Here is a 9,625-nt window from a genome sequence, read left to right as displayed (position 1 = left end):
TGGGTCAGGGGCAAGAGATAGCAGGCCCGATCTGCAGACCATGAGGGCAGTGCGTAGTGATCTGAAATTAGGCCCACCGGGAGTCGGAGCACAGACCCCTGGGGCCGTTCTTCTTTCTGGAGTGCAGGCAGAAGGCTGCTTTGTGGCTCCAGAATTCCCAATCTAGACGGCTTGCGGGCCAGGAGGGTGAGGACGGAAGTATAAAATGCACAAGCTCCGGTTCAGTTAAGTGCTGAGCTCATGGCAGTTCCAATGTGCAGCATCTGACTTGAGATCGCCAGCACCTGAGTCAGGGCGAGTATCAGATGGTTGCTCATGTGACTGAGGTTGGGCTTGTGAGCTGCTCCCAACAGCAAGCTTTCCTTCTTGGGACAGGGGCAGTCCTTTTTGATGGCTCCAGTGTCCCCCATATGGAAAGACTTGGTAGCAGAGCTCACCGCATGGATCCCTGGACAGCCCAGCTCAGCTTTCCCTTGCAGCCCAGGAACAAGGCAGTTTCGATCTGGTGGTTCTGGGGCGAAGTGCTCCGGGGTCTGAGTTGACAGGGTGCCTCATGCTGATGGGTCGCAATGCTGGCTTGTGTCCAGGGAGAACTTTGAATGTGGCGGGGGCTCAGGCGTCGTGCGGGATTCTACTCCCCTGAGGGTTCGATGCAGCTCCCAAGAGCCAGGTTATCTTCTGGGGACAGGGGTGTTCTGTTTTGTGGCTGAGGGCCAAGTGTTGGACCATATGTGTGTATCCCAGAACAGGCTTCTTGTGACAGATGCCTGCAAACAGAAACTAGAGTTCCAATGATGTCCTAGGGGCATGTCAGGTTCCATCTTCTGACTGAGGGCCATTGACCTGGGTGTCTGCATGGAGGTAGGTCTGGCATATGTCAGACTGCGCATTTTTGTCCAGAGCGGCCAACAAAATTAGGGTGGGCTCAGGGGCCTTGCAGGTGTCTCCCGATCTGGAGGGTTTGCGCAACTGTGATGGGCAGAGTTTCCTTCAGAAGGCCGGCAGAATCCTGCGGTGTGGCTCTAGAGGCCCCATCTTGGAAGGCCTGAGGGCCAGGACTTTGGGGACAAAAGTCTGCAAACAAAAACTCGTATTAGGTTTAGGGACGAGGTGAAAGTAGGCCTGATCTGCAGACCGTGAGGGCAGCTCCTCACAATTTGAAATTAGGGTGTCAGGAAGGCGGGAGAGCAGGCTTTTCTGTCTGGGTTGTGTGTCTCCGATTGCCACAGAATGTCAGGGTGGCCTCATGATACCATGGGAGATTCTGCCTCTGCCTCTGGGATTCTTCCCAGCTCCCAAGGGTTTGGTGTTTTTCAGGGGGAAGGGAAGAGTGCAGTTTTCCGACTAACGGGTCCCGCCAAAGCAGGGATTCTAGAGACGGCTTCTGGATCTGCGTGCCTGGAAAACCCCACCGTGCCTGAAGAATTGGGCCTAGGGACATGGAAGGCCCGATATGTGGTCTCCTGGTCCAGCTAGCGAGGGGGCTTTTTTGATAGCAGTCTCAGGTTGAGGGTCACAATGCCTGTTTGTGTCTGGGGTGGCCTTCATGTGTGGGTGTGGACTTATGGGCCATGCAGCTACCACCCACTATGAGGATTTGGCCCCCATCCCCACAGCAAGCTTTTCCTGCCGTGGTGAAGGAGGAGTACTCTTTTGTGCTTGAGGTTCCCCCATATGCTGGGATTTGAGTGAAGGTCTGTGCACAGATGCATGAATATCCAGGTTGCATATAGATGACAGCCTCTGGCTATGGCAAATACCACCTATACGATATGGGGCCCGCTACCTGGGTGGCTGATGGGACTTTAGGGCTAAGGCTGATTCAGACAGAGCATTAGTGCACAGGGCATCCTAGGATATTGGCATGCCATCGAGGGTCGTGTAGGTTGATACTCACATGGGTTTTCTGGGCAGACCCTTAGGGCTCTTCTTCTTTCTGGTGGGCTGGCAGAAGGTTGAGGTGTAGCTCCAGAATTCTGAATCTGGAGGGCTTGCAGGTTAGGAGGGTGAGGATGGAAGTCTGAAAACACCGGAGCTATTTTCTCAGGGATTGTCGAACTTCCCATTTTTGTCCAAGGAAGCCTCAGACATAAGTGTGGCTTCAGGGCATTGCAGGAGTCTCCTATCCTGAAGAATTTTGACAACTGTAAAGAACACAGTTGCTTTCAGGAGCGCAGGCACAGTCCTGTTGTGTGACTCCAGAGACCGAGGCCTGGAGTGTGTGTGGGCCAGGGCTCTGGGGACAGAAGTCTGAAAACATAAACTTGCATTAGGTTTTGGGCTGCTGGTATTACTTGCCAGAACTGAAGACCGTGAGTACAGCTCCCCGGGGTGTGGAATTAGGGTGAGTGAGGACAGTAGCTCAGGCTTTTGTCTCTGGATTTTGTGACTAGGATGGCCGTGGAATGTACAGATGGCCTCACAGTTCCATGGAAGGTTCTCCCTCTCTGGGGATTTTGCCTGGCTCCCAAGCCAGCTCCCAAGCCAAGCGAGCGCTGCTGCTCAGGGTGGCGGGGCTGATGAGGCTGCTCCCAATGGCTCCTCTACCCGCTACTCTGACTCCTCCTGCGCTATATATATATATATATATATATATATATATATATATATAAGCTGGTCTGTGAGGCTGAAGGCTGCAGATATATATATATATATATATAGATAGATAGATAGATAGATAGAAGGCTGCAGATATATATATATATATATATATATAGAAGGCTGCAGGTATATATATATATATATATATATATAGAAGGCTGCAGATATTATATATATATATATCTGCAGCCTTCAGCCTCACAGACCAGCTTTTATAGAGGTCGTTGAGCCCCGCCCACACACAGGTGGCCAATGGGATTGCAATACACAGAGAAAACTGCACAGTCATGCTAGGTCTGCCACACACAGAAAAAAACTGCTAGGTAACACAGAGGTGGCCAATTGAATTTCAATTGACCCTAGTAGATATATGTGCTCCCCACTGATTGGATGTCTTCACCTGGACTGACCCGCCCTTGCATCTAGGCTTTGCAAGTAAGTTCCTTTGGGAGGGGTGGGGTCAATCTAAGTTCACTACATAAACACAGAATGACTCCCTCTGGCCAACCAGGCCCTTACATTCCCCCCTTTTCTTTGTAGATTAGTCAAATCCTTGACTTTTTAGCCAGTTCTATGTTCTCCGGTTGTAAGGGGTTATATTGAACATGTAAGTCTAACATTTTTATCCCTCTAGTTTTCTTTTCTACAAATGAGTCGTGCACAGTCAACTGATGAGTTAGAAATTTACCGCTTTGTATAACCTTTTCCATTTTTCCTAATTTTGTTCATCTAATTTCCTACCTATACTTTACACAAACAGGTAATAATAGGAGCAACAATAAACTCACATTTTTTTTTTTTTTTTTTAGTCTTAGCTTTAGTCCATGGTCAGCGGGGTCTGTCGGCTGCACCTTCCATCTCTGGGGAGTGTCCTCGTCCTTGGCTCGTTTGACATGACCCGCATGAGTCCAGACCCTCATGCCTTCTACTTTTACTGCCATGGAGGTGGTCAGGATAACAGTAAATTGTCCCTTCCAGCAAGGCTCCAAGTTTCCCATTTGGTAGCAACATATCCAAACCAAGTCCCCAGGTTGGTAAGGATGTGGGTCCACCTCCGTCTCCGTCCCAGTGTGGGCAGTCCTAATCCCTGAGTGGGCTTTTTTTTAAGACAGACTGTAATGCCTGCACTGACTGGAGTACAGATTGATCAGTCATTTCTGCTAGGGCAACCTCTTGTAGTCGAGGACAAAGGAGGGGCGTCTCCCAAACATTGTTTCAAATGGGGTCACCTTGCTTAAATAGGGTGTACATCATGCCCTGAGGAGGGCGAAAGGAAGGAGATCCACCCATCCACCGCCAGTCTCCAGAATTAGTTTTGTCAAGGTCTCTTTAAGAGTCCGGTTCATCCTCTCTACTTGCCCGGAACTCTGGGGCCAGTAGGCACAATGGAGTTTCCAATTAGTTCCCACGGCCTTGGCCAATGACTGTAAGACTAAACTCACAAATGCAGGGCCATTGTCTGACCTGATCGCTAGAGGCAGCCCAAACCTAGGAACTATTTTTCCTGCTTCAGTCTTAGCCCAGTCCACTTCATAGTCCAATTTAACCCATTTTTGTAAATACTTTAAATCTTCTTCTGGATGATTCGGTTTTTATGGTAGGGCTGGAGCCGGGAGTGTAACTAGCTCTTGTACTGTTTCTTGAGCTGCTTGCTTTGTGGCTTGATCAGCTAATTGGATTCCTTTTCCTTCTGCTGTTAATAGGCTCCTTTCTTTATAAATAGCCCCATGTATATGGAGAGTAGCAAAGGCATACCTGCTATCCGTATAGATGTTTGCGGTTTTACCTTTGGCCATCTGCAGTGCCTTAGTGCAATCAGTTCCGTTTTTTGTGCCAAAGTTCCATGTGGCAGGGCTGCGGTCCAGAGTTTCTGCTCAGGAGAAACCACCGCAGCCCCACATATCTCTTTCCATTGACCACGTAGCTACTCCCATCTGTGAACAGAGTCATCTCGGCATCTGGGAGGGGAATGTCTCTGAGATCTGGCCTTATTCCTGCAACTTGGGTTAGGACCTCCCCAGTCATGTGGGCGGTCAGCCAGCTCCTCTGGCAGCAGCGTGGCTGGATTTAGCACCGCTGGAGCCTGGAAGGTCACTCTTGGTTTATTGAGGAGGAGGGCCTGATACCCCGTCACTCGGGCATTTGTCATCCATCGGCCTGGTGGAATCCAGAGAAGGCCCTCGGTGGCATGTGTGGTGGTCAAAATGATATTTTGACCCAAAGTCAATTTACGTGCATCCTTGAGATCTAAGATAGTATACACAGTTCTTTGGGGGCCCCGGAGGGAGAATAGGGTATAGGGGTTAGGCACTGTTGGGTGGGTATCTTCAACACATTTATTAACTTCCCGCAAGTCCTGAACAGGTCAGTACTCTCCAGTCTCGGCCTTTTGATGGGCAGCAAAGGCGTGTTCCATGGAGATTTGCAAGGAAGTAGGATCCCTTCTCCTCGGAGGTGGTTAATGTGTTTTCTGATCCCTTCCTTTGCTTCCCGAGGAAGGGGGGTACTGCCGAACGCAAATAGCCTTAGCCATCACCTTTAATTGTACCACCACTGGAGTTTGTTCCTTGGCCAAGCCACGGGGCTTCCCTTCTGCCCAGACTTCGGGAAACTCGTCTTGTAGAATTTGGGGAAGTCTCCCCCCTTTTGTCTCCTCTGGATTTGAGACTGGCTCATAAAGGAGGTATTCATTGACTGCTGCCATAAGCACCTGTACAGTGGGTTGTCCCAAGGTTACAGTCATGTCTCTTTCCGAGAACTGAATGCCAGCTCTTAACTTATGGAGAAGATCTCTTCCCATCAAGTTATATGGGGCATTAGGGAGGACCAAAAATCGATGTTTAACTACTCCCGAGGCCAAATTTAAAGTCCTTTCTGTTGTCCATTTTTGTCTGTCTGTGCCATTTGCTCCTTGTACCCAGACATCCTCTCCAGATGGTTTTCCTATTGGTTTAAGTAATGACGAAAATTGGGCTCCGGTGTCCACCAAAAAAAATCAACTGATTTCCCCTCCACTTCAATTTTTACTCTAGTGGCCAGCATTGCCGTCATCCTTTTGGGACACTCCCTGGCCCAATGTCCTTTTCCTTACAGTAAGCACACTGATCTGAATCTAAGTCTTCCCACCTGCGTTCTCTGTGCTTAGGCTTTTCTTTCCATTTACTATCCCCTACCTATCTCATGTAATGTCAAAACCTTAACCAGTTTTTTTGTCTGTTTTTCATCCTCCTGTGCATTCCTGTTGTTAAACACCTTTTCTGCTATTCCCAATAACTCAATCAAATTCTTCCCTTCAAATCCTTCAATTTCCTGAAGTTTCCTCCTTATATCCAGGGCTGACTAACTGGCAAAAGCAAGATTCACTGCCCCCTGATTTTTGGGTGCCTCAGGTTCGATCAGACTATACATTTTATAGCCTTCAATAAGCCTTTCTAGGAAAGCTCCTGGAGACTCATACTTACCTTGAGTCACCGTACTAATTTTGGTTTAGTCCAAGTGCATCTTTTACTTCTGGAAATTCAGTTCCAGGATTTCAACATATCAAAGACCTGTATTTGTTCTGAAAGTCTCCCATATGAATTTCCTTTAAGGTGGAATTCATCTTATAAGAGAATTAAAACAATTACAAATGACAAAAAACTCAGAATAGATAATGTTAAATATCAAATGATGACCCTTATCAAAACATTAAAACTTTAGAAAATGTATAGAACCTCTGGAGTAGTTTCAGCATTTACCCAAATGTAACCTAAGGCTTATCATTGATTTAGCAGTACTTCCTGAGTAACTTAACATATCAGGGAAAAGCCTTATGAGTCAAAAAGATCTCATTTACAATTCTGGGTGGGAAAAGAGAAAACCATTCACATTTTAGCCAATTGTGAACTGTTACAACAGAATTCAGTTAAGCACAAAACATGCTTACCAGTAGATTTGAAAAGAACAAACCTAGTTCCAGCAACCAGTGCCCCAGCATTTTATCCAAGCAAAACTTCAAAGTTTTAGGTTACCAAAGACTCTGAAAGTTACTTTAACAATTACCCATTAAAACCCTGAGACAGACAATTAATCACCAGTTTAGTCACCTCTTTGCTAAGAGATTTCATGTTCCACCTGGGCCCATTCCACTTCAGATGCCATGCTTTCCTGCCAGCAAGGGGGAGGGCCTAGGCAGTCCATGTCGGGCCAGAGAAGGCAAGGAATTCCCCTAAACAAAGGGAGTTTCAGCAGCTGCTTGGGAATATTCCTTAAAGTCTCTGTCCCCAGTTAGACTCACCCCATTTCTCTCTAGTGATAGCCCTTAACACACGAAATGAGTGAGGGAGAAGCCCCACATCTATTATGAGGAATGGAGTGATGAAAGTCAGAGTCCCCTTACTCTTTGTTTGCCCCATTATTTCAAACATAACAAACAACACAGCAGATAACAAAAAGACAAGACAAAGACAACCACAGGCACAGTGGTCCTGCAACCAATGGGGATTTCCTAGGGGGATTCAAACCCCCCTGACCGCCTAGGGGACTCGAACCCCTGATGACTGCCTAGGGGGATGTGAACCCCCGATGACCACCTAGGGGGACTTGAACCCCTGATGACTACCTAGGGGGACTCAAACCCCCTTGTGACCATCCAGGGGGACTTGAATCCCTGAACATCTAGGGGGACTCAAATCCCCCTGACCGCCCAGGGGGACTCGAACCCTCCCCAACGATCTACCAGCAGAGGAATGGGGCATCCTCGCATCCACTCCAGCCCTCGGGAGCATGGAGGCATCCAGATTCTCCCTGGTGGGCTATACCCTGGAGCTCCAACCGGACAGACAGGCAAGATCCCAACACCTCTGGACGCATTTCCCATAAATTCCGATGCTGGCTCATTTCTCGTTGTTTGATCCCGGACAAGCCCCCAATATTAGGGTCTGTCATCAAAGGAACGAGACTGACACAAAGCGAAAATCAAGCAAAACTTTATTTCGCGCCATGCATCAGAAACCAATCTGACCGGTAGGTGCCCGGGCCCCATGCATTAGAAACCAAACTGACCGGTAGGTGCCCGGGCCCCATGCATTAGAAACTAAACTGACCGACAGGTGCCCGAGCCTTGCTGGGGGCCACCTCCTCCCTGGCCTGGGGTCCTTCCTGGAGGCTCACTGCCCCACCTTCACTGTACCACAGGATGCTCCCGGCGAGGCCACTCCCTGGATGAGGCTGCAGCCAATGAGGCTCCCAGCAATGCCAAGCATCGAAAATCAAATCAACAAGTCAGGGCCGTCTCTTACAAAGAGGCAATGACGACCAGGACACCGACCCTGATTACTTCCCTTACCCAATGACTCCCGCTACCTGACGACTCCCACTACCCAACGACTCCCGCTTCCCAATGATGACACTCTGGCAGCGTTGCTCCTTGGCAAGGCTGTTGCCTGGCTGGTGAGGCCAGTGCCCGGCGATGCTCATGACACTCGGGCAGCGGTGCTCCCAGCGAGGCCACTCCCGATGATGAGGTTGCACCGTTGGCTCCTGGGATGCTAGTCCCCACAGCGGCACTGCTCGAGTGGCGAGGCCACTTGCGGCGGTGCTGCTGCTGCTGGTGCTGCTGCTGGGGCGGCAGGGCCGCTCGTGGCGGCGCTACTGCTGCTGCTGGTGCTGCTGCTGCTGGTGCTACTGCTGCTGCTGCTGCTGCTCGAGGTGGTGGGGCCAATTGAGGCGACACTGCTGCTGCTGCTGCTGCTGCTGCTCGGGGCGCCGGGGCCACTCGCTGTGGTGCTGCTGCTGCTGCTGGTGCTGCTGTTGCTTGGGTGGCGGGGCCGCTCTCGGCGGCGCCGCTTCTGCTGCTGCTCGGCGTTGCTACTGCAGCTAGTGTTGCTGCTGCTCGGTCGGCGGGGCTGCTCATGGTGCTGCTGCTGTTGCTGCTGCTGCTGCTGCTGTTGCTTCTGCTGCTGCTGCTGCTGCTTGGGGCTGCTCGTGGTGGCACTGCTGTTCGGGGCGGTGAGGCTGATGAGTCGGCTCCCAATGGCTCCCCTACCCGCTACTCTGACTTCTCCTGCTATATATATCTGCAGCCTCACAGACCAGCTGTTATAGAGGTCGTTGAGCCCCGCCCACACACAGGTGGCCAATGGGATTGCAATACACAGAGAAAACAGCACAGTCATGCTAGGTCTGCCACACTCAGAAAAAAAACTGCTAGGTAACACAGAGGTGGCCAATTGAATTTCAATTGACCCTAGTAGATATATGTGCTCCCCACTGATTGGATGTCTTCACCTGGACTAACCCGCCCTTGCATCTAGGCTTTGCAAGTAAGTTCCTCTGGGAGGGGTGGGGTCAATCTACGTTCACTACATACACACGGAATGACTCCCTCTGGCCAACCAGGCCCTTACAACTACCACTACCCTAATGGCTCCCAATGGCTCCTGCTACCGGCTACCCTAACTCCTCCTGCTACTACCACCACACCACCCTGCCTTGCAGCCTCACAGACCAGCCTTTATAGAGGTGGTTGAGCACAGCCAACACACAGGTGTGGCCAATGGGACTGCAACTCACCTCAGTAAATTTATGCATTCCCCACTGATTGGCCATCTCCTCTAGCTGGCCTGGCCCGCCCCTACATTCCCCCCTTTTCTTTGGAAATTAGTCAAATCATTGACCTTTCATCCAGTTCTGTGCTCTCCTGTTGTAACGGGGCTACATTGAACATGTAATCCTGGGGCCAAAAACTAACGGCTCTTGAGTTAGCCATTCAACACTTTGTATAATCTTTTCCATTTTTTCCTAATTCCGTTCATCTAATTTCCCACCTATACTTTTCATAAACAAGTAACAATAGGATCAACAATAAATTCACAGTTTTTATAGTCTTAGCTTTAATCCATGGTCAGTGGGGACTGTCGGCTGCAGCTTCCATCTCTGGGGGGTGTCCTTATCCTCGGCTCATTTGACATGACCCGCATGAATCTGGGCCCTAATGCCTTCTACTTTTACTTTCATGGGGGTGGTCAAGATAACAGTAAATGGT

The sequence above is a fragment of the Meles meles genome, unplaced genomic scaffold (genome assembly GCF_922984935.1).
Source record: "Meles meles unplaced genomic scaffold, mMelMel3.1 paternal haplotype, whole genome shotgun sequence".
Taxonomy (NCBI): domain Eukaryota; kingdom Metazoa; phylum Chordata; class Mammalia; order Carnivora; family Mustelidae; genus Meles; species Meles meles.
This window is presented reverse-complemented; position numbering follows the sequence as displayed.